This window comes from Lontra canadensis, unplaced genomic scaffold, assembly GCF_010015895.1.
Source record: "Lontra canadensis isolate GAN:19392208 unplaced genomic scaffold, GSC_riverotter_1.0 scaffold92, whole genome shotgun sequence".
In the NCBI taxonomy this organism is placed as follows: Eukaryota; Metazoa; Chordata; class Mammalia; order Carnivora; family Mustelidae; genus Lontra; species Lontra canadensis.
This window is the reverse complement of record NW_022631086.1, coordinates 4051328-4074831: the sequence shown is the minus strand read 5'-3', so window position 1 is coordinate 4074831 and position 23504 is coordinate 4051328. Positions and strand designations below refer to the sequence as shown.

At 45.6% G+C, this 23504-nt stretch overlaps 1 protein-coding gene across 2 annotated transcripts in view; it reads right to left on the bottom strand.

Moving 5' to 3' along the window:
• SCAF8 (SR-related CTD associated factor 8) overlaps window positions 1-23504 on the bottom strand; it is a 220414-nt gene that overhangs the window by 65465 nt on the left and 131445 nt on the right. The window contains exon 22 of one of the 2 annotated variants that reach the window (XM_032836412.1): window positions 5514-6628. The exons of the other annotated variant lie outside the window; for it this stretch is intronic. The gene's annotated coding sequence lies outside the window, so the exon portion shown is untranslated. Of the gene's footprint in view, window positions 1-5513; window positions 6629-23504 lie in introns of those variants that run through there. 2 annotated transcript variants of the gene reach the window in all.

Below are 23504 nucleotides of genomic sequence, written 5' to 3'. Positions count from 1 at the left end.
GGGTGGGGGTGGGGGGGAGGGTCCCATGTGGCAGCTTGAGCCTGGCTGTCATCCTACTTGTTTTCACTTTCATTAAGCTGACATCACTTCATCATCCACGGTGTGTGTCCAAGTCTTGGGAAAGGATGAAACTTGATTCTGCCCTCGGGATAAATAATGCCAGCCACCATTTCCTGTGCCAAGGGCATGACACGGACTGTCATTAATCAGTTAATGCAAACGGTGTTTTCCCTGTGCAGCCGAGGAAACCGCCAGCATGATTATTTCCACTCTGCAGATGAGGAAACCAGGGCTCAGCGAGGTTAAGTAACTGGCCCCCCGTCGCACAACTAACAGGAGAGGACTGGGTTTACCAAGCCTTTCCTTTCTTTTCTCGAGCCCAGCAGTCCCCAAACTGGTCTGCACATTAGAATCCTCCCAGGGATCTTTTTAAAAACTCCCATGGGCAGGACACCCCCAGAAATCACAATCTTTAGGGAAGGGACATACGCGTCCGTATCTATATTTTTCAGCTGGCCAGGTGATTCTAATGTGCACACCAGTTTGGGAAACACTGTGACGGGCTTGGAAGCATCTTCAACCTCAAGCACTTAGCAAATAACCCAAGTGCAAATCAAGAGAAAGGAAGGAAAAAGAAGCAAATCGAAGACTGGGCTACGAGTGGCTAGAGAGATGCAGGTGAGGGAAAGACTCTGCTTTCTCTGTGGGCCATGGAAGAAGTCGGATGAGAAGCGGCTTCCCGGAGGCGAGTGCAGGCAACTCAAACGGGGTGCTGGTACTTAGCAACTCCGTGTTTACAGGGTGAACTGAGATCCCCTGAGCACGGTGCTTCTATTAAGTGGGGTTCCTCTCTGCCCTGCTCTTGGGGAGACAGTGGCTGTTCATCCGTGTCTATACTGGCAAGAAGCTCGTTCATTAGGCACGGGGCTTCGCGGCCGGTGCTGCCCTCTGCCCTTAGACCAGCCCGGGAGCCTTCCCAGGGCCTTTTGCAATAGCAAAGACTGGTGGGCTTACAGCCAGTAGAACATTTGCTTTTGAGCCTTTAGGAAATATATTCAAATTCCTTAAAAAACTGGAAGTTGGTTGAAGAAGCCTCAATCCTCCGCTATGCTAGAAATAAGTGTTTATTGTGAGGTTACCTTGTGGAAACTGGATTTGAAAATTTTGATGGTCAAGGATACTGAGGAATTACTGCTTTAATTGAGTGCAGATAGAATTTTGGCTGAAAGGAACATGACTGCTATGTCTTGGCTGAAGTCCAAGAAAGGATAATTAGCAAATGACTTAGTGGTAGTGCACTTGCTTTAGTTAACACTTTGCTTTATTTTAAGTAACACAAGTCGTCCACATGGGCCTACTGTTCATCCCTGAATGGAAACACTTGAATTTCCAAAGCAAATCCATGTATCACGAGTCTAATATCCCAGTGAGGTAAATTCCTGTACTTAGAGCTGATGGCTCTTTCTGCTTCAGATAAAGATACATGCCAATGAGGCATGACATCCATAATTCACTGGTGTTCTATCGGTTTTGTTTTCCTCTTTTATATTTCATGGTATTATATCTAAGCATCATATAACTAGACCAGAAACACCGAGTTAACCCTCCTGCTAGAGTTCATTGCTTTACTGTTATAAGGATCTAGGGAAACCTACCTTGTTGTTTGGGAACAGCTAAGATGAACCCAGGAAATTCAAACTCACTTTGGAAAAAATGTGGGCCAAGAATAACTTTCTAGTTATTCCTTTCCACTCTTACTATAGCCTATCCTTGTTCCATTAACTGTCATTTTTTAAATACAAGAAACTCACAAGAAACTGAATTCTATTGGTTCGATAGTAGAAATAGCATCTGGTGTTCTATTTATAATTTCCCAAAGATTGCGAGAGAGCTAGGATGTGCTTGAGGGTAGTTTGAGGTTTTCTTTCCGCTCACTACATTTGAAGCTTGTCCCCTCTCATGCTGATTTCACTGCAGGATTCACGGATGGTGTTGCTTGCTTCCTCAATCTTATTTACAGATTTAGAAAAAGAGGGGTCCTGCTTAGAATCTGCTGGGAGGAATGCTCACTGAGAATATATTTGTGAAATCTTGCCCCAAGGTTGTTAGGCCACTGAAAATCAGGTAAGTCCTTGGAAATACTATCCTTTTGCATAGGAGTGGTGCATGACTCTATGTAAATATAATCCTAAAATTCTGAAAACCAAATAAGTGATAATCTTGTTACTGGCTAGAAAATGGCAGAAAAGAGAAACAGAACTGTTTTCTTTTTTTCTGTAGTGGAAATTTGAGCTAAAGAACGCGTCCTTTTTAGGGAAACATGTGGTTTCTATCTGCCTGTGGGAGCTCCTCTGCGTTCCTCCTCTGTTTAATGTATGACACACATCTGTCTTCCTTTTCAGCATGCAGATCGTGATGATATACACGGGCATCATTTAACTCCCAGCCCTGCCCATGATCTCCACACAGCACCCAGCATTTACAAAGACCAAAGTATGTGTTGGATGCACGAAGGAATATTGGTATTTGAAGACAAAAGCACAACATTCTAATAGAAAGCCAGACTTGTGGGCTGGGGTCAGAGGGCGTGAAAGAGACGGGGCCTCAGCTGTGGCCAGGCCTCTCACACAAAGATGAGAGGGCCTTGACCTGGGGCTGCTGGTCCCCTTCTGGGTGGGAGCTCCCCAGGCTCTTGCAGCCAAAGCCCAGGCTGGCCTCTCCTTCCCCACGGTCTCCCCGGCTGGCCACGTCCTTGGAAGTTATGCTTCTCCGTGACCTGAGTGGATTCTGGTCACCCTTCTATGAGGCCTCCAGTCCCATGAAGTGTACGTATGTCTGTGTGCTTATGTCTACACAGACAAAACGAAACTCTTATAACATGGACATTTCTGGCAAAAATGACTTCCTTTTCTTCATCACTCTTTTTCCTTTTTTTGTCAGTAATAAAAGGATGGGAATGATGTCATGAGAGAGGAAAGCGCCAATGGGTATGTTAGCCGTGGCTCTTTACTCAACTTGCTTGACATGGAGGGCACGGACTTTTAAATATGAATGTAACTCTTCAGGAAGCGCCCTTTAAGATCATATAAATAAGAATTTGGCTCAGTCTTCATAAGAAATTTTTTATTTTAAAAATCTTCTGAATAGCAATTGCTTCCATTCACTAGCAGGCCTGCCCTCATCCATGATCACCCAGGCAAAATTTACAAAAGGTGCCTTCAAGTTCCTTCTCAGCTGGGTATACTGATAGTCTCAGCCATCTGAAAGCCACAGGTATTTCTGGAACTATGGATCCTTTGGTGGATTTTAAAATTTGTATTAATATTGTATCTAATATCCTTTTAGAAAATATATTTGAGCACAGTGCCTGAGCTTGTATCTAAAAAAAGTTTAGTTAATATCATGCGTCTATATTTTCTGCTACTTTATCATCTTCTTTCCCAAGCTGTCTCTAATAAGAGTTATTTGATGTTTGTATATTTTTGGATTAAAAAATAATTTATTTTTGCAGTAACACAAGAATGTGTGAAAATGAGCTTTATTTCCTTAGAGCCCACAGATAAAGTCTTTGTTTATGAGATTAAAAAAAAATGCTTTGGGGAGGGTGGGTGCCTGGGTGGCTCATTCGGTTCAGTGTCTGCCTTCAGCTCGGGTCATGATCTCACGGTCCTGGGATCAAGCCCCGAGTCGGGCTTCCTGCTCAGTGGGGAGTCTGATCCCTCTCCCTCTTCCTCTGCTCTCTCTCTCAAATAAATACATAAAACTTTAAAAAAAGTGCTTTGAAAGAGATTTGTGTCTCAGAGAAGAAATAAGAGAAATAAACATAGGGTTTCTCACAGATACTAAAAGGTACAGTGAGTATCTATAGAACAATAAGTAGGACATGGTGATGCCAGCCACAAGAGAGTGGAATATTCCCCAATTTAAAAAATTGGATCAAGAAACAGTGGATTTAGGAAAATTACTAATAATGAATGGAAAGAGGCTTTCTTCTAAAGCATCAAACTCGACCACTTTCTTAACTGCTTGTATGCTGAAATCATCTAACACACAAATTGCTTTTGATAAAAGGAATCATCTACGTGCTATTCCTGAGCAGAGAGCGTCCTGAAGCAGATGTTTCAGGTTTTTTTTTCCTCTCTGAAGAATTTATTAACTGCGAAGGAATTGCTTGAGACCATCTCATTTGAATGAGCTCTTGGCATTAGAATTCAAGGGAGAGGCTGGCATTTACTTATAAACCAAACAACCCACACCGACAATTCTTTCTAATTGTGTAAACACCAAATAGTTTGTCAAGTCACCTAATACTATTTAAAAATCTAGCTGGATACAGACATACATATGTATATGAAAGCGTTCCTTTGCTGCAGACAGGAGGGAGGGAGGGAGAGTGGACTATTAAATATTCACGCTCATTCACAAAGAGAGCTTTGCTCAGATGCTCAGGCAGAGGGTGATAGAGAGACTTTAGAAAAGGGAATTCATCCAGGGAACAAAACCATCAGCCTTTTCCCTTATTAAGGCGCCTCCTGGGAGTTTAGAAGGATTGGCTTGGTCGGATGGACACCTCCGGCTGAGAGCAAGGACTGCGCGTGACCTCAGTTCTGAAGGAATGATCCTAATCTTAAGTTTGTTCATTCTTCTACTTTTTCTTCTGCCGCATCCACACAGAAGACCCCCGGAATCTCCTGTTGGCTTGCCTTTTTTCTCTAATTTAAGAATTCCAAAATAATTTGTTTATAGATGCGCAGATTCGTTCCAAAATCATTTGCTTATAGATGCACAGATTTATTTGGCCAAAGGAAACCCCAAATCCATGCTGTTCCTTTGGTTGGTGGGGGTCAGGGGGTTAGGAGCAGGGAGCGAGCTGAACGGCACATCTGCCAGTTGCAGCTTAACTTACAAATCATAGAAGGAAAGGGACCTTGTCTTATTTCCCTATCAAATTTAGTGCCAAGCAAGGTCTGAATTTTCTGAATAGGCTCACAGGTTTATATTTCTTTGGAGTTTTAAAGTTTCATACTAGAATACTGTGGAATACACAAAAATATACTCCAAAATCCTGGCAGAGAGTCAAACAATAAAGCGTGTACTGTGGCTAAATTACCCACAGCCTTCTCCGATTTATAGCTTATGTACTAGAGGATAGAATCAAAATATGTTCTAATTCTATGAGAATCCATTTAACAGGAAATACAGTATAGTCAGAAACCGGAGAGCGCGAAGATGTAATATTTCTGGGCAGGAAACCATCTTTGATCCACGTGGTAGGATGCATAATCGAAAGGACCTTGGCCCTCGTAAAGAGCTCAGCCTTTCAACAAACAACAAAGGCTGGTTGTGCAGATCCAGACATCGGCAGCCATTCAGGGCAAGAGACTGAAAGACCCAAACCATGTACGCGGCTCTGTCTAGATCCAGGGCCACAGAAACGGCTTGGCCACGAGGCAGAGACGAAGCACGGAAGACACACTGAGCTCCAAGACCAAGTAAATGACTAACAACCCAAATTAGTTTCAGTTTTTATTATGAATTCCAAAGTGACAGCATTCTGTGAAAGTGTCAGTTTCTCACTGATTCAATTTCGAGAGACCACAGACTACTGCATTCCAAGTACTTTAATTTGTGACAGAGCCAAAACAAAGAATGATAAAAAAATATTCTTCTAGGTGTCAAGAGTGCTCTTATTTGCGTTTTTGCCATTATTTTGTTCTGTTTTCCCTGCAGGTCTCGTGAACACTGATAATTTCCAAAACACAAAATCCTGGTCTGGATACTTGCAGCAAACTTTTTATAATCTCTGCCTGAACAGGAAGCTAATAAGAAATGTACTTATAAAGTATGTGTACAATACAATGTAATATGCCCGTTCATTGTCATTTCCTTCCTCTCCCACTAGGCTTCTCATCTACCACCTGGTACCTGCCGTTTGTAATTAACAGGACACTGAAGGCTGGAACGAAATACCCAGAAGGCTATCTTGAACCCTGGATTTTCTCAAAGCTGCATTGTCTTTTCAAGAAAAGCTCAAGACTTTCAATGTCTGAGAGGTCCAAGGAGATGACTCATGATGGATCAAAGTCACCAGTCAAGAACTACAGTCTATGCGTGTTGTGTTCAAGAAAAAAAGCCGTGGTTTACTAAAGCTATGGTTCTAATAATCTGTAGTTCCAACACAGTGTGACTTTTTCCCCCTCCGCAGGGTTTCCTCGCCATCTGCCCTTTCCATCACTGGTACTGGATGATGGAGTGTGTCGCCATTTATATTCCAATCAGCTCGGGTCCTGCGGAAGTGCATATCTCTTACAGATGTGATACTGTTCCTCTGAGTGCATCCTCAAAAAGAACAATTATGAACTGGAAACTCATAGAGTTTGTGTTTAAAATTTATAAAATTAAACCTGCGCCAACAGGTAATACAGGGAGGCATGCTTGCAACCTCTGGATTCAATCAGAGACAATGCCTGAGAGCACAGAGCCTTCTTAATAGGTAACGGCGGGTTCCTTTTAACGCTTCCTTAAACAAGATCCGATGTGCTGCACATTAGAACTTTGAAGCACGTCTCATTTATTTCTACAAGGCTTGGGACACAGGAAGCTGCCAGACCTTCATTCGTCACCTTGCCTGTTGACAAAAGGAACAATAACTGGTCATCACCGGTCAATGGAATAAGTTTTCCTAGTTTTTTGTTTTTTTTTTCCTCCCCAAGATAATTCCTAAAGAAGGGATGGTGTCCATGCAACAGCAAATGTTTCAGTGTTTGATGAATTTCTGTGCGCTAAAATCCCGCGTCTTCTTCCAGGACAGCGGGAAGAACCAGAGTATGCCGTGTTCATCTCTCTCCTGGGACTGGAATTATTCAGGAGAGACCCCTGTCTTGGAAGTCAGCATGCCCAGGCTCCAGATGTGATCCCACCAGGAGTTACAACATCACCTAACCCTCCTGGTTCTTTGTTCCTTCGCCTACAGACTGAGAAGCCCTCAGTGGATGAGTTCTAAAATGAAGCCCAATCCAACCACCTTCATGGCTCCATGGGGTCCTGCCTCCATGGCTCTACACAGAGCACAGCCTGGTGTAACCATTCCAGTCCTTGGCAATGGTGAAGCTTCCAAACTACCCAAACCTGGGCTGCTCTGGTCCTAACGTTCTGCTTGGAGTTTTGAACTAGGTGAATGTTCAGAGAAGCGGCAAAATATCTGTTAGCGTAGGAAGTCAATTAAAATCGCGAGTGAGGATGTGATTAAGCTGTATGGGTGCAAACTTCTGAAGATACACAGTTCCACATCTTCTGCTGTCTTAAGATCTAAGAAGTGTCTTTGGTGGGGGAGGGGGAGGTACATGCTGGGTTTCTTAAATTAAGAAATAATTCTATCAAAGTTGGAGAACACATTAGAAAAGGAGAGGAGCATGGAAGCCTTCTATAAGAACATACTACATAGCCATGACTTTCTTTCAACTAGCTGGATGCGGGGAAGTAGTGATAACTAGTAACTTTGCCACGGTACACGTTGTAGAGGTGAGGTCTGGACTCCGGAAGTCTGGCCATAAGCCCATGCTTTCAACCATGATGCCAAATTACCTCACCATACCTCATTAAAACAATAATGAACTGAAGAATTTAATGGGACTTTCACAGATGCCACAGGTACAACCAGGAATTAGGTTGAATATTTGGAAATTTCGGGCAACTGGTTCCCATTAGTAACAAAATGATCAGTTTCAGCAATTGAAAAACTATATGTAGTCATTTTGACTTGATCTTTATGCCTCTGTGGCTGGTAAAACCTAGATATGCCAAAACAACTGTTTATTTATATAATATATTGTTTATTTCTGAGGGCATCCCGGCTGTGACGTGTGGTAAGAAAAATGTGGACTAAGTTTTTCATCTTTCTACCGTGTGGGTGGCATAAGGAGACACACAGCTCTGAAATGTGTGAACAAGCCACACAAAACAAAACGGGCACCAAATGTCATCTACGACTTAGGATTACTCTAAGCGTCTTACTAATGTGTTTATCCTTCAAACACTGAATTACACTCTATTCAAGAGAAAACAACAATGAAAATAAGCTCATCTTCACTATGGGCAGCTGCAACCCGAAAGTAACAAGAGCCGTTTCCCTAAATCTGGACAAGACGTGCCAGGTTGTAAGAGGACAGGGTTGATGTCCAGAGCAAATCAGCGTCTGTGTGGCCAAAGGCACCAAGAGCACATTGGGGAACAAAACCAAAAAAACACAAATTTACTTAAAGTGTAAGGTGGGGACGTCTGAGAGTGATCTAACACATGCACATACACACCAACGCAGACTCCATTTCTGTGGGCTTTGTTGCCAAGTAAGAGGATAGTTCTGTCTTGACAAATAAACTTGAAATAAGCAAACAGTACATCTTTTATGGAATTCTGTCAAGTACTTTTATGCCTCTGCGTTGTGGGGAGGCGGATATCTGAAGCACCCGGCGGACTTGCTATCAGAGCGTGGAAAGTGACCCACCATTGAAGCAGGGGGGCATTCAAAAGGGACCCTCTGCTACTCGTGCAGGAAGAATTCAGGGCTGGGGGAAATGGTCCCAGAGCTTCTGTTTGCAGACTGCCTTCCTTAGCAAAGTGCCTCACGTTTCTGAACGCTCTGGCTCTGATAAGGGGGCCCCAGCCTAGAGCAGTGGAGATCTGAGCGCTCAGGTGACCTGCCCGATGTCACCTGGGAATGCGAGTGGCCGAGCCAACAAGCGGGAACGGGAACCAGGTCCCAAGTCCCCGGCCAGGGCTGGCTCTTCTCCACGCGGTGTCTCTGGCTAATAACACGGAATATCAATGAATTTGTTATTTGTTGAGGATTCAGCTCTTCTGCCCAGTTTCGTTGCTACCATCAGCCCTCGCCGATTAAGGGGCTTGTGAAGCCTGTCTCGCAGCACGGATCCAGCTGCCTCCACAACGAAACTGAGGTTCGGACAAGTGTCTTGCCCTGTGTCACGTGGCAAAGAGCTGCGCAGGGGGTCCCGAGCCATGCTGGCTTGGATGCCTCCGCTCGGGCTCTTTCCATGCGCTGCGTGGGCCATTCTGGTGTATTCTGGACCATGAGGCCCGAGCGTCTGGACGGGCCACGGAGCTCTGTCTTCAGGTGCAGAGCCCGACCCAAGCTGCTCTATCTGAAGCCTCGTCACTAACAAAGGACACCCAGCGGCTCTGCAGTCCGTGGCTGAGCAGACGCTCCTCACAGGGAGCCTGCTCCCAACTCCGGCTCAGTCCGTTTGCAGCTACCAGTGGGCTTCACTCTCCTCCTTAATAATGGCTATAGGGGCGCCTGGGTGGCTCAGTGGGTTAAGCCTCTGCCTTCAGCTCAGGTCATGATCTCAGGGTCCTGGGATCGAGCCCCGCATCAGGCTCTCTGCTCAGCGGGGAGCCTGCTTCCCCCTCTCTCTCCCCGCCTGCCTCTCTGTCTACTTGTGATCTCTCTATCTCTGTGTCAAATAAATAAATAAAATCTTTTAAAAAAATGGCTATAATTTCACAGTAAAGAGCAGGAGGCCAAAACCCCCACTTGTCAATGACAACATGGCACAAAATACGACTTTTCTTTTAAATAAACTGAGACACGGTGGTAGTGTCTGGAGGTGAGTAACAGTGGAAGGTGATTGGTAAAGTTCTAGAACCAGTTTTCTGCAGCTCAAGTTGCCATTAATGATGTATTTGCTGCAACTTAATTTTGAACTGCAGTCATTCTTTTATAAAACGGGCATAATTAAGGCAAACGGACACAGAGGTGTCATTCTCCAGCCGTAATCGACTGGTGGGGGGCAGCGGCTGCTGGTTCCTGGTAACTTACAGACACAACCTCCCTGAGTCAATGCAAACAGTCCTGCAAAGCGGAGTTTCATTAATCCCATGTTGCAAACCAGAAAACAGGTTCAAAGAGGTTAAGGGACCAAAGTGACACAAGGTGGCAGAGATGTACTTCAAGCAAAACGTGCCTGATCCCAAGAGTCTTGTGCCTTTCCTCTGACAGGCTGCTTCCCCCCAGATATGTCTGGGCTACCAGACATGCAAATGGCCACCCCATATTGTGACCCACATCTGGGACTGCTGAGGAGGGGCCATCGGTGACCAGGACAGCAGGGGAGGCCACCTGCTCCCAGAACAGCTGTACCCTTTCTTACTTGCAGAAACCCTGCTCTAGACAGAGTGGCCAGGTCTCCAGGTCTATTATAAGGTGGCAGAAGAGGGAAGGAGTAAGGACGAGGCAGCGGGTTTCCTCAGAGAACCCACTACAGGCAGGCGAGCTGCATGAAGAAACAGAAATGAACTTAACATCTATTACAACGTAAAGGCTTTGTGGTCTATTTTGCATTTTACCCGCTTCAAGTAAACGCCTTCTGATTTCCCAATGACCCATCAGCAGGCTGGACACTGCCAAAAGCCTCAAGAATCGTTTCTAAATTACAGTTGAGAAAGAGAATCTAGGGAGAGGCTCTGACCCCTTTTTAAATAATTGCCTTCATTTCCTCCGCAGCAAAACTCTCATCAGAGCTGCGAGGAATTCAGCAAAGCTGACCGAACAGAATTCACTGCCCTCGTCTGTCTCTCCGGTTCTCCCCAAAAGGAGGAGGCATGAGATTACAAAGTCAGCCTCAGAAAACCTACCCAGAGAGTGATCTGCTCCTGCAAAAATCCAGTGGATTCATCACCAATGGGCTAACCGAGGTGGGATGGAACAACACCAAGAAAACTATGTCCTTGCAAACAGACTTTCAGATCCACGCCTCAACCGGTCTGCCCTGCCACGTCGGAAGGAAAGTGCCAGAGTTATTCATGGATGCCAGACCCCAATCTGCCTCGTCCAGCTGATCCGTCTGGCCAGCCCATATGGGAGCAGGATGGCTGGCACAGATCTGAAAGTATCAGTGTGTGCAGACATGTTCTAGCATCGCTGGCTAATGTTTCATTGTTCTGTAGTTAAAAACCTATTTAAAATGTGTGGAGTGACGTCCCATTAGGTTAGAGCAGTACGAAGTCAACTCCTTCCAAGTACCAAGTGTAAGAATAATTAAAATAAAATAAAAGCAATTATTCCCTATTGGGGAAGTTTATCTCTATGATGAGGGACTCAGGACTCCTTCATTAAACTGAGATCACGTTTTCTTTCCTATCATACCCACCCACATATTGTGCACATAGTCTTTGTGCATACATAATCCCAACATAACAGAAGAGTCATATTAGTGCTAAAACAGACCTAAGGGATCGCGGGGCACAAAATTCTCATTCTAAACTTTAAAATAAATGGAAGCTCAGATGTGTCCCATTTGCCCAAGGGCACACAGACTGGAAATCTAGATGACATTCTGATCTCTTGTCCAACAAAACACTGTAGGTCCTAGAATGTTCCTTTTTCATTTAATTCAAATATCTCAGATATTATATCCTGGAAAATTATGCCATTTGGCATGAATGAGCCAAATAGAACACTGACTTTTGAATAACGCAAAGATAACAGACTTCCGGACCATCACAGACTGGGCTGTTTCCGTAGGCGGTGAAGTCTGGTCTCCTGTGAACCAGCGGACGGGTGTAGACACGAGAGGTGGCAGAACCCTCCCGGGAAGCTCGTCTATGGGAGACACAGTTCAGCACACTGGTTAAAGGGTGCGCCCCGGAACTGACTCGGCAGGCAATTCTTGGGTGACTACAGCGTCCATGACTGTAAAATGGGGATCAGTACCCACCAGCGAGGCTAACTGTAGGGATTAAGTGAGGCGCCGTGTGCAGAGTGTCCATCACACAGGAGGCAGGAAGGATATGGATTCTTCCTTGTCACCCAGGTTCTCAGGGAGCCCTGGCGACAGAGGGCAGAGCACCGATGCTCACCCACTCTTCGGTTATAGGAGCGAGGCTGAAGGTTTCCATTCCCCTGGCCCGGTACGCTAGTCCCTCTCCTGCCCACCTTGAGATTGCTCAGTCAGCCACCGAAGACACTGTACGCAACAGCTGTCTCGTCTGTGAGGCCTTCTCAGGGGCGAGGGCCCAGTCACCGGCCTCCCTTGGTCCATACGCCTGGGAGAGCTCAGCTCCCATCAGCATCTTCTCCCTCCTATCCCTGACTCTGAGCTCCTCTGTGACCGACGGAGGCTCTCACCTTCCTCAGGGATCAGGCCTCACCATTATGGGGCCAGGATCCTTCCCTTCCCTTCCCTTCACCCCACCGCAACAGCCAGCCTGCCCTCCTCCTTCCTCCTTCCTTCTCAGTATTCTCTCTCTGGGCCATTCCTATTTACAGGAGAGAATCACCACAAGTAACTAGGAATCAGTATGCATTTTTTTTTTTAATAGGCTTCACGCCCATCGTGGACCCCAACCCAGGGCTTGAACGTACAACCCTGAGTACGCCTATATTTAAAAAAAAAAAAAAAAAAAGAAAAGAAAAATTCAGTGTATGCCCTTATTGAGCTAAAAGGAAAACAAAGGATCTCTGTTAACAATTCACATATGACCTGATAAGTCTTCACTTGGACACCCTGGAGCTTTGAACTTGGGTGGAGGCTGGGGAGAAGAGCAGAAGCAGAAAGCAAGAGGAAAAGAGCAAGTTATTAAAGGCACCATTCTGTACCCTTAAGATAGGCTCCAGGCTGTTGCTAAATACGAATGAATTTTACGTGGGAGCTTGCTTTGGACAGCTCTCCTTCTAGCTTAAAGGTTAACAGGTTTGACTTCGGGTTTCCAAGAACAGACACTGTAAGATCAATGAGGGGTAGGTCCCAGGATCTACTGCCCTTGGTTTTAATTTGGCACATGCAAATGGTCACCGGTAGGATGTACTTTTTCCTCCACTAGTAGGCTGGAGCAAAAACTATAAATACTTATTTAGTAAATTTGAACCCATCAGATAACAAATTTTTAATACATTTCAAAGTTAGGGACTCCTGGGTGGCTCTGTGGTTAAGCATCTGCCTTTGGGTCAGGTCAGGATCCCACAGTCCTGGGATCGAGTCCCGCATTGGGATCCCTGTTCAGCAGGAAGCCTGCTTCTCCCTCCCCCTGCTTGTGCACTCTCTCTCTCTCTTTTTTGGACAAATAAATAAAATCCTTAAAAAAAAAACAACAACTTACAAGTTAACTTACAAGACTTTTAATATTTCTTATAGGCATTCCACCTTCATGCATAAAGTAAACTCTAGAAACCCAGGACAGTGATTCAATTTCATTTTTAGAGTACTAGAAAAACTTGATATTTAAGGAAATCACATTGTAGGGGTACCTGGGTAGCTCAGTCAGTTAATCATCTGCCTTCGGCTCAGGTCATGATTTCAGGATCCTGGGATCGAGCCCCACAAGGGCTCCCTGCTCAGTAAAGAGTCTGCTTCTCTCTCTCTGTTTCCCTCTGTCCCTCCCCACTGCTCATTCTCTCTCTTAAACAAATAAATAAAATCTTTTTTTAAAAGAAATCCTATTATAATCTTTTTCATAAGACAAAGGAACCTTTTGAAAAGTGAACAATCATCCATTTTTTTTTAAATTTCAATTTTCATATATCAGTTTGCTTAAAGCAAATTCAATCTGGTGTCCTCAGCTGTCATCACAACTGAATTGGAGAGACTATATGGCCACCCAGTTGAGCAGATGCTTTTTTCTTTTCTTTCTTTTTTTTTAATAGCTGCAGAAACTAATTTGCAAACTGAATTAGTGGCAAGGAATTGACATGACTTAGTCAAGGAAATGACAAGCCACTCACTTTTCTTGGATGCCAGAAAATGCAACCCCAGGAAAGGTGACCACTGGAGTTTTTTAGGACACCGAGCCCTGAAAGAGCAAAGCCCCAGGGCTGGAGGGACAGGTGGCAGGAAAAGTAAGTGCACAGACCCCACCTGCCACATTCACGGGCTGCCCCTTGGAGTGGACTCAGCTATGGCTGCATCCGATCTCTCTTTTCTATGTCTACGCTTTACCTCCTTATCTAGAATAAATAGATAAAATCAGGAATTTGCTGTTTAAAGGAACCACCAGAAGGTTGCCCGAGTGAAACTGAAAGGAAAAAGAAGGGAGAGAGACCAGGATCCTTCATGTGCATCTGGAAAGGCATAACCAGGAAATGCATTCATGCCTGTTTGGTAAATTACCCGAGTTGTGTGTGTCTGTCTTCATACCCCGGTCTTTCTCTCATGTGCACGTAAGATCACTAGGATGGGCACTGGGGCGCCTGGGCAGGGGGAGGGGGGGTCAGGCAGCTAGGCATCTGGCTCTTGGCTTCAGCTCGGGTCACGTTCTCGCAGTCGTGATATCGAACCCTGCCTCTGGCTCCGCGCTCGGGGGCAAGTCACTGGAGATTCCCTCTCCCTCCCCCTTTGCCCCTTCTAGCTTGCGCACCTAAATTAAACAAAACTTAAAGACATCAACAAACTGAGGTGGGCACGAGGGCCCCACATCCACACAACAAGCACAGTGCGACAGCAGCAAATGCAACAAGTGGGGTCGTCTTTACCTAGACCATAGCGCAGAGAGGACCAGCTTTTCCACAGAAAACATCCGCCATCAGCCCGGGCGCCCTGAGTAGTAGCTCTGACATCAGGGAGAAAGGGTACACCCGAATTGCATGTCTTTTTAAACAGAAGAATGGCTTTCAGGAAGGCACAGTGTCTTACTTAACAAGCTCAGAGAGCTCCAAACAGGACCCAAGCGAATGAAACCACCAGGCGACGCTCTTTCTCCACAAGCAGCACAGTCTTAGGCACGTCTATCTTGGGCAAATGTGAAAGCACAGAAGAGAATGGGCTGTGACTTTTAAAAAAATCATGGATTGCGACTGCTTTCTGCTGTCCTATTTCTCACGAGCACTGACCAAGAATTGGAATAAGAAAATCTCTTCCTCTGCACTGTTTGAGAGCTGACATGTACCGAGCCTGCTTCCTACCCAGCATTCCCTCACGTGCTCACGAGGTGATAGGGCATGGAACATCCCAGAACACATGTCATACCTCGCTTGGCCTATGGCACCTGCATCCCATCCAGCTGTCCAGGCTCCTGGGCCTTTTCACAGAAGACCTTCAACATCAGAGAAGGGGCCTTCTCAGATGTTACCAGACCCCCAAATTACAAATCCCATGACAGTATGCAATTTGCCCCTAAAACAGGTCTGTGATAATGAGCAGAAAAAGGCCAGGTGGAGACCCAGATGTGGAGGGGGTCACCTGGGCCACAGCTGACCAGCAAAGTGACACGTAGCTGCCCATTTGCCTTACAGTGAAGGTTAATTCACATCTGTGCCTTAGCAGAATTACAGATTATCACATGCCATGAGTCGGCTTGGAATAGCTAACGTCATACGTGTTAAGGCCAGGAACGCTAAAAGGCATAAGCATTAGTTCATCTTCGGTTTCCTAGTTCCAAGCCGTGAGCGCCCAATGTGTCAGACACACAAATGCCGAGCAGCTTGGGCAGAAGCCAGCCGCCCAGTCCCCTGCAAGACCCTGCACGGCCCTACCTCACAGACCCTGGCATACACTTTGAAAACCACTGATCTAACATACATACAACTTCTGTTTGGACAGACTTGTCCTACAGTGGTTTTAAGCAGTCGTGATGAATCAGGTCCAGTGAGGGGCCACCAAGGCAGCCTCTCTCGGACCCATGCAGGCACTCCTGGGCAGCCCCTGCACTGAAACTCTTTGCGTAGGAACTCAGGGCCTATTTTCTTCATTGATACCTAGTGCTCTTCGTTTGGGATCGTATTTTGGAAAACGGAACCCCTCTCTGAAATTACAATGTGTATGAAAGGAAAGCTTGATCCACTTTATAAATACTAATTCGAGAGGAAATCACCTCTTCCATCTGGTGTTAGGTGTTCTAAAAATGTCAGGAACAAAGGTGATTCTAAATAGTTTCTTGTCTAAGTCTCTCCCTCTTTTCCCCCCGTCATATATATACTGAGAAATAGGAACCCCCCCAAACGCCTCTCAGTTGTTTGTGCATTATCATTTGTATAGGATTGTTAAGTTAGCTGTTAAAGTACACAGACTTCTTGGGGTCCAGCAGAAGGATGGGCCAGCAGAGTCTACATCCAAGGCTAGGAAGCCGGGTGAATCTGGATTGAAGGCAAGGACAGGGGTAGGTACTCTTGGCTTGAGTGCCTTGGCTGGGAGACAGGGGGAGCTAAGGAAACAAAATTCCAACAGGTCCCAGGAGAACTTGAGCATAGCCCTGCCTATAAGCTATTTATGACAGAGTATTACACAACAAGAAAAATATATCCATTTTGAGATGCAGACAACTGATTAAAAGTTGGCAATTCAGTTGTCTTGTTAAAAAAATTTTTTTAAAAGTAACCTCTGTGCCCAAACGGGGCTCAAACTCATGACCCCAACATCAGGAGTTGCATGTTGTATGGACTGGGCCAGCTGGGAGCCCCTCACGTGTCTTTTTATAACTTCAAAAAAAACCTGTTCCTTACTTTTCCAACCACCTGCCACTAAACACAGTCAAAAGCCTATGTCCTCTTTGCCTATTTTGAAGAAAATACTCCTGCCTCTTCGGGCAACCTTGCTCTTAACTTTCTACCCTCTTCCTTAAATGACTGCCTGAGCTGAGCCAGCCTTGGCAAATCCTGGCAAGGGGCCCACCAGGGGACTGCAGACCTTTCACTGCAGTGTGGTGGTGGGGGGAGGGATGAGGACCTCACCCCCCTTCCTGACCTCCAAGCAGGCGTCACAGATGAGCACACCAGCTCCTTGAGGGTAGGACCCTCTTGGCTCCTACTGCTCCTGCAAAGTAGGGCTTACATTTGCGCCCCAAGTCTGTCCTCATTTTGGTGATGTTTCCTCAACTCAGGAAACATTTCATCCCCCAACAAGGGGGGACGGGAAATGTCTGCCAGGCCGTAAGAGAAACCCAGTCTGACAAGAGCTCCTCTGCCTCCAGAACCCATGGTTGGGTTTGGCCATGCGCACGTGAGCGGATCATCTCTAGAGAATCTGGTTGCCAAGAATGTGGTCAAAATTTCTGGCTTGCTTTCTCTCTGGAATGATGACAAGTTGCACATCTTTTTACTTGCTCTAGCTTCCTCTTTGGAACATCTCCCAGGGTGCTCAACAGGGTGCCACTCGGGAAAAGCTGTCCCAGGTTTACATAGCATCGCTGGGCTCATACCAACACACCCCGCAGCAGCGAGGGCCCAGGGCACCGAGTTCCGACACAGGAGAGAAGGCAACCCACAGCTGTTAGTTCTAATACATCCCCAGGAGGTCCCAGGTGACAGCAAGACAGGAGTTCACGTCCCTCTTCCATTTGCATTATACTCCACTCAACCATGCATCAGGGACGTCAGACGTGTGGAAAACAGATACTGACTACCACCAAAGGAGCCAAGGAAATCGTATGTCTCTTCACTTATTTTGTAGGTAGGAAAAAGAAATGAAAACTCAAGCTATAATTTAGATGTGGTAGTATGTTAGTGCTTCTCTTAAAAAATGTTTTTGTATCAAGGTGCCCTGGGTGGCTTGGTTGGTTGAGCGACTGACTCTTGATTTTGGCTCAGGCCATGATCTCAGGTCATGAGATCAAGCCCCATGTCGGGTTCTGCACTGGGTGTGGAGCCTGCTTGGGATTCTCTCTCTCTCTTAAAAAAAAAAATTATATCAATCCTCAATTACATTTCAAAGTAATAATCTAAAAATTATCTCTGTAGAGGGGCCCTCGGCTAGCTCAGTTGGTAGGTCATACAACTCTTGATCTTTGGGTTGTGAGTTTGAGCCCCATGTTGAGTGTAGAGCTTAAAAAATAGTGTAAAAAAGTATTTCAGTGGATATTGGTTTATTCCAATTGTGATTTAGTCCACTGATGTATCTCTGATATTTCTTAAACTGCCTTGGCCATTTTTACAGTTAAATAATTAGACATATGGTGGGGGATATTCTGGTATACCTCACTTTATTGCTCTCCGAAGATCCTGCGTTCTGTACAAAATGAAGGTCTGGGGCAACCAAGGGTCAAGCCATTCTACTGGTGCAAATTTTCCAACAGCAGTTCCTCACTTCCTGTCTTTGTGCCATATTTCAGTAATCCTCATGATATTTCAAATTTTTTCATTATATTTGTTCCTGTGACCCATGATCAGGGATTATGACTTGCTGAGAGCTCAGAAAATGGCTGGCATTTTTTAGCAATAAAGTATTTTAAAATTGGGTATACACTGTTTTTTAAAATGGAATGCTATTTTGCATACTTGATACACTACAATATAGCGATAATGTAACTTTTATATGCACTAGGAGATAAAAACCTGAATGTGACTCACTTTATTGTGATATCTGCTTTACTGTGGTGGTCTAGAGCTGAGCCCACGATACTTGCAAGATGTGCCTGTACTCATTTCTCACTAATACAGTTCTTTGTATTCTGAAAAAGCTTTTAACTACAACTATTTAAATGACCTTGTCAGTGGGGTTCAATTTTGTTTCGTTAAGTGCAAAAATGAAACTGTCAACTGACTATTAACAATGCCCGTGCTTGGGGTGGGTGTTTCTAGTAGGGAGGTAAGCTTCTCACTCTACTGTCTCTTTAGAAAGCCCTTCTTGGGTCTCAGACACCTTTTCTCTTGCACACAAAGCAATACATCTCTGGAGTGAAATAAAACCCATAATTCTCATTTTTTACCACTAAATTCTAGCCACTCACCCTCAACCTCAAAGTCAATCTGCAGTTCGCTGAGAGAGGTGACTCAAGTCATTTCTAGGGTTAGTGAGACTAGTAAAGGACAAACCTGAAAACTATTTATTTTAAATAATAAGTCAAAAGGATTCAAGGTTATTCCTAAAATAGTCCCTATCATTTAGAGTCAATGTTTCCTTGAGTAGGAGAAATGGAGAAGGAGTTAAGGGGGATTCATACATAAACATTGTTCATCATATGTATTTCAGTTCAAGAAAGGTTCTGAATGAACCATGGCTCTACTCAGTGGTGCCATATTTTGAGGGCAAGGCTGACATCAGAGCTGATTTCTTTTGGGAACACGGTAAAGAACACGGACACATCCTAAAAGATGACAAATCAATATATATCAGGGAACTTGTGGTAGAGGTTGCCAAATAGAGCAAATGAAAATACACAAGAAATAATTTTTAGCGTAAGTATGTCCCCAAAATTACATGGACTTACTTGTACTAAAAAGTATTTGTTGTGTATCTGAAATTTAACTGGCCATCCTCCATTTTATTTAGCACCCGACTAGGGAGTCAGAAGTGTGGATACCTCAGGGACACGGAGCTAACAGAACAGGTTGTGTTCATTTCCACAGAAACATGGTTAATCTAGAACCAAAGATGTTTTTCAGAATGTGTATCCTTTACTACTTATTCCTGACGGTAAGAATGACGGTAAGAATGCTCCCTTTCCAAGTTTGCTCCTTTTCTCCTCCAGAGAATTACTGTGAGCTCACCACATGCCCGGGATGTTCTAAGAGCTGGACACAAAGAGGTGAGTAAAGCACAGACTCTGTCCTCGGGCAGCCGACATGCTCGGAGAGAGAGAATGGGAGCAAGTGGATGGAAGCATGGAGAACGTGAGAGACTGTCACAGAGGCTGGAGATGGGCACTGCTTTAGACAAGGTGCTCCTCAAAGCTTTCTCTAAATAAACACAGAGAGAATGTGTGGGAGTGTGAGGAGGGTGGAAAAGTGAGAGGGTATGTATCTATGACAGAGAGTGAGATTAAGAGAGACAGAGAGAGAAAAGAAAAGAGACTAGGGGAGGGGAGGACTGGTCGCCTGACATTCTCAAAGCAAACCCATGGGAGCCACTTAGGGTTAATGACAACAAGTCTTTTGGGGCCAAGCCCGTAGCACAGAAACCAGCATCCTCAGAAATGAAGCCCCGTGTAGAACTGGGCCCAACTACAGTATGTTTGGGGAAGCCCGTAGTTAATACCGTTTACACACTGTTTAGAAGGTACACCTGTGACCAGGAAAACCACGCTCTCAGTCCCTGCCAGCAAGCCCATCTGGAGCCAGGAGGAATATGGACCCCCCCTGCACCCCTCCTTGGAGCAGCCAGGGGTCTGTGGTCTCCACATGGGCACACAGTGCAAATAAAGTTCAAGGGCTCTTGAATCCCTTCGCCTGTTCAAAAGGACAAGGGCAAGCATCTGATCTCAGGTCATGGTCATGGTAGCACTGACCAGAACCAGGAAACTTGCCATCACCTGTCAGTGGTAGTTAATGACATCGTGCTTTTGCCTGGCAGTAGAGTTCTAAGGAAGGACGAGGCAGCCTGACTCTTACCCCTCTGGTGTCACCCAAGAGAAGCCCAATCTTAGGGGCCAGAAGACCTGCACAAATGTTCTCCAGGGTGAGTACACACATCCTCATCTGACTTGCACAGACTCCCCCAAATCTGGATCATTCTTCTATGGACACATTCGAAACATGTCCTTTAATGTATGCGAACTGGGGGCACCTGGGTGGCTCAGTGGGTTAAACCTCTGCCTTTGGCTCAGGTCATGATTTCAGGGTCCTGGGATCGAGCCCCGCATCGGGCTCTCTGCTTAGAGGGCAGCCTGCTTCCCCTCTCTCTGCCTGCCTCTCTGCCTACTATTTATTTGATCTCTGTCAAATAAATAAATAAATAAATAAAAGCTCTAATGTGTGCAAACTGGAACTGAATTAAAAACTTCAGCTGTGGGCTGACCCGTGTGGAGCAGGTCCGCACCGTCAAGGATTACCACCCATCTTGGCTTGAACCACATTCTGCCGCTGCAGGCATCCGAGCGTCTCTTGTGTCTGACCCTAATCCTCTGCCTCCTCCTCATGGTTTTTTTGTTTTTGTTTATAGTTTTCTTGTTTTATATATATATATATATGTATATATATATACACATATATATATATATATTTATTTTAGCAATCTCTATATCCAATGTGGGGCTTGAACTCATGACCCTGAGGTCGAGAGTCGCGTGCTCCCCAGACTGAGTCAGCCACGTGACCCCTCCGGGGTTCCTCCTAAGCAGGATCACTTTATCTCACACTTGTGACAGCTGAGTTTTCTGAAAGCAGGTACAGAACTCATACAACATTTTAGTTCTCTCTTCCACCATCACCCAATCTATTGGTTTAACTAAATGATGCATGATATCCATTCAAGTCAGTAATAAATTCAAGTCATTCAAGTCAGTAATAAATCAGTTGTCAAGGGCAAATTTGAGGTTAGAAATCTGTCTCCTGGGGCATCTGGGTGGCTCAGTCGGTTAAGCATCTGCCTTTGGCTCAGGTCATGGTCCCAGGGTCCTGGGATGGAGCCCTGCACAGTTGGGCTCCCTGCTCAGTGGGGAGCCTGCTTCTCCCTGTCCCTCTGCTCCTACCCCTGCATGCTCTTTCTCTCTCTCTCTCAAATTAATGAATAAAATCGTAAAAAAAAAGAAAAAGAAAGAAATCGGTCTCCCACTTTGGACTCTTTAAATGGGCCAGCGCCAGTCTGTAAGTGCGCCCTGTGAATGAAGACATCACTGCCTCAGCAAGGATACCTCCTTGGAGACCCTCTATGGCAGCCCTGCTCTTCCTCATTTCCAGGTATCCTTGTCCCTTGCTCCCCTCATTTTTTGTCCCGGTGCTTCTTTTTGCATCCAGCTGGGTTTGCTTTCCTCCCTCTGCACCAAGATGTGGCTTCTGATCTCTGCTCCACGCTGTCCGGCAACGGCAGGTAGAGGGTTTCCCTCCCCGGCCCCACCCAGAGCTCTACCATGAGATCGGGGGCCACCGTCAAGCAGGCCCACCCCCGAGGTTGACGCTGGTCCAGGAGCCGGTGCTCTGAGTCGGGGGGTACGAGCCAGCCAGGCTGCTCTCCACCTTTGCCATAGATAGATTTTTACTGACTTTCTCAGACACCTCACTCACATCCTGACACAGAGCATCCAGAACATTTTTCACCTGCCAATCAGATGACCCTCTTTAAAAGCTGCGATCCTATTTCTGGCAGGAATTATTCTTAGTGAACCTACACCAGTGCCTTTGGGACACAGAATCCGCCCCCCACCCCCTTTTTTTAACACCTGACAAACCTTTTAATGATTTCTTTTCGGCATGATGCTGGGAATGATGACAAGTTCACTCGCCTGTAGTTCTAGGAAACTACCTTTCTTCTGCTTGAAAATCAAAACATTTGCCTCGTTCTAAGCACAGGAATCCCTTCCTGTTCCCCACAATTTCTGGGTCTTGCAGCAATTTTGAGGTCAACCTTTAAATTCTTCTTGTTCCCAGGGATGCAATTTTTCAAGGCCAGGGCGACTCTGAGAAGAACTAGGGTCTTCTCGTTGTCCTCTGACCTTCCTTAGAATTTCCCCTCTTACGTCGACACTGAGCTTTGTCTAGCAAGACACCCACCACCTGCGCGGCACGGCCGGCCTCTCCCTTCCTCGCCGTTTCCACTCTGAGCCACACTGAAGACACAGCGTGGCTGTCTGCAGTATTTGACAAAAGCCGCCTCTCAAGCCAACCGGCAGCCTCCTGACTGGCTTTCTAGAGTGTTGTCCTGCCCTTTCACGGTCACCGGGGACCCTGCGTCTTCTCCTCCAAAGTGTCCTCTACACAAAGACCTTGATTCTTTTTCATGGGGATGAGGCTCACTCTGCAAACATTAGCAGGATCCCACTGTTGACTTTATTATCCCTCCTATGCCAGCTTCCCTCTTTGAGAGTCTGGCCACTGAACTGACCTCCGAACCCTTTGAAAGCTGTTTTCCCAAAACTGTCACAGTGCGAGTGGCAGGCCCGCCACGCGGGCTCGGGGCCAGTGTCGTGCCTGCCCACACGCTTCTGAATGATGACAGCTGCCCACTAACGTCCCACGGTGCCTCCGCCATAAACTGCCATTGGCGCCCTGGACACACAGGCATCCACAGCCCCATGTCTGCGGCGAGACTCAGGGAGATGCAGCCCGTGGCCCAAAGAAACCCAGAGAGTGCTGGCAAGATCTTAAAAGATTTATTTATATATTTTCAGAGCGAGAGCACAGGTGGGTAGAGCAGAGGGAGAGGGAGAGGATCTCAAGCAGATTCTGCCCAACGAGGGGCTAGACGCGGGGCTCGATCCCACCACCCCGAGACCTCGACCCCAGCCGAAACCAAGAGTTGGATGCCTAACCACCCACACCACTCAGGCGTGCCTTTTCTTTCTTTTTCTTTTTTTCTCTTTTTTTATTAAGAGGATAATTTAACAACCGCTTTTCCAATATTTATACATTATTTCATCCTTTTCTCCAATTACATTTTTCATGTTGACCTCTCTCTCTGTATATATTTTTGAGGTACAGTTGACATAAGATTTTATTAGTTTCAGGTGAAAACCTTTTTCTTTCTGCAGGGTTTTATTCTATACATTCATGTATTCTATATGGCAAACAAACATCTATCTATACTTTCAGGAATAAAAAAATATGTCCAGATTCAGGATTTTATTTTTTCCATACTTGCCTCTACCTTATACTTTTTTCTACCATATACATTACTTGTATGATTTTTAAA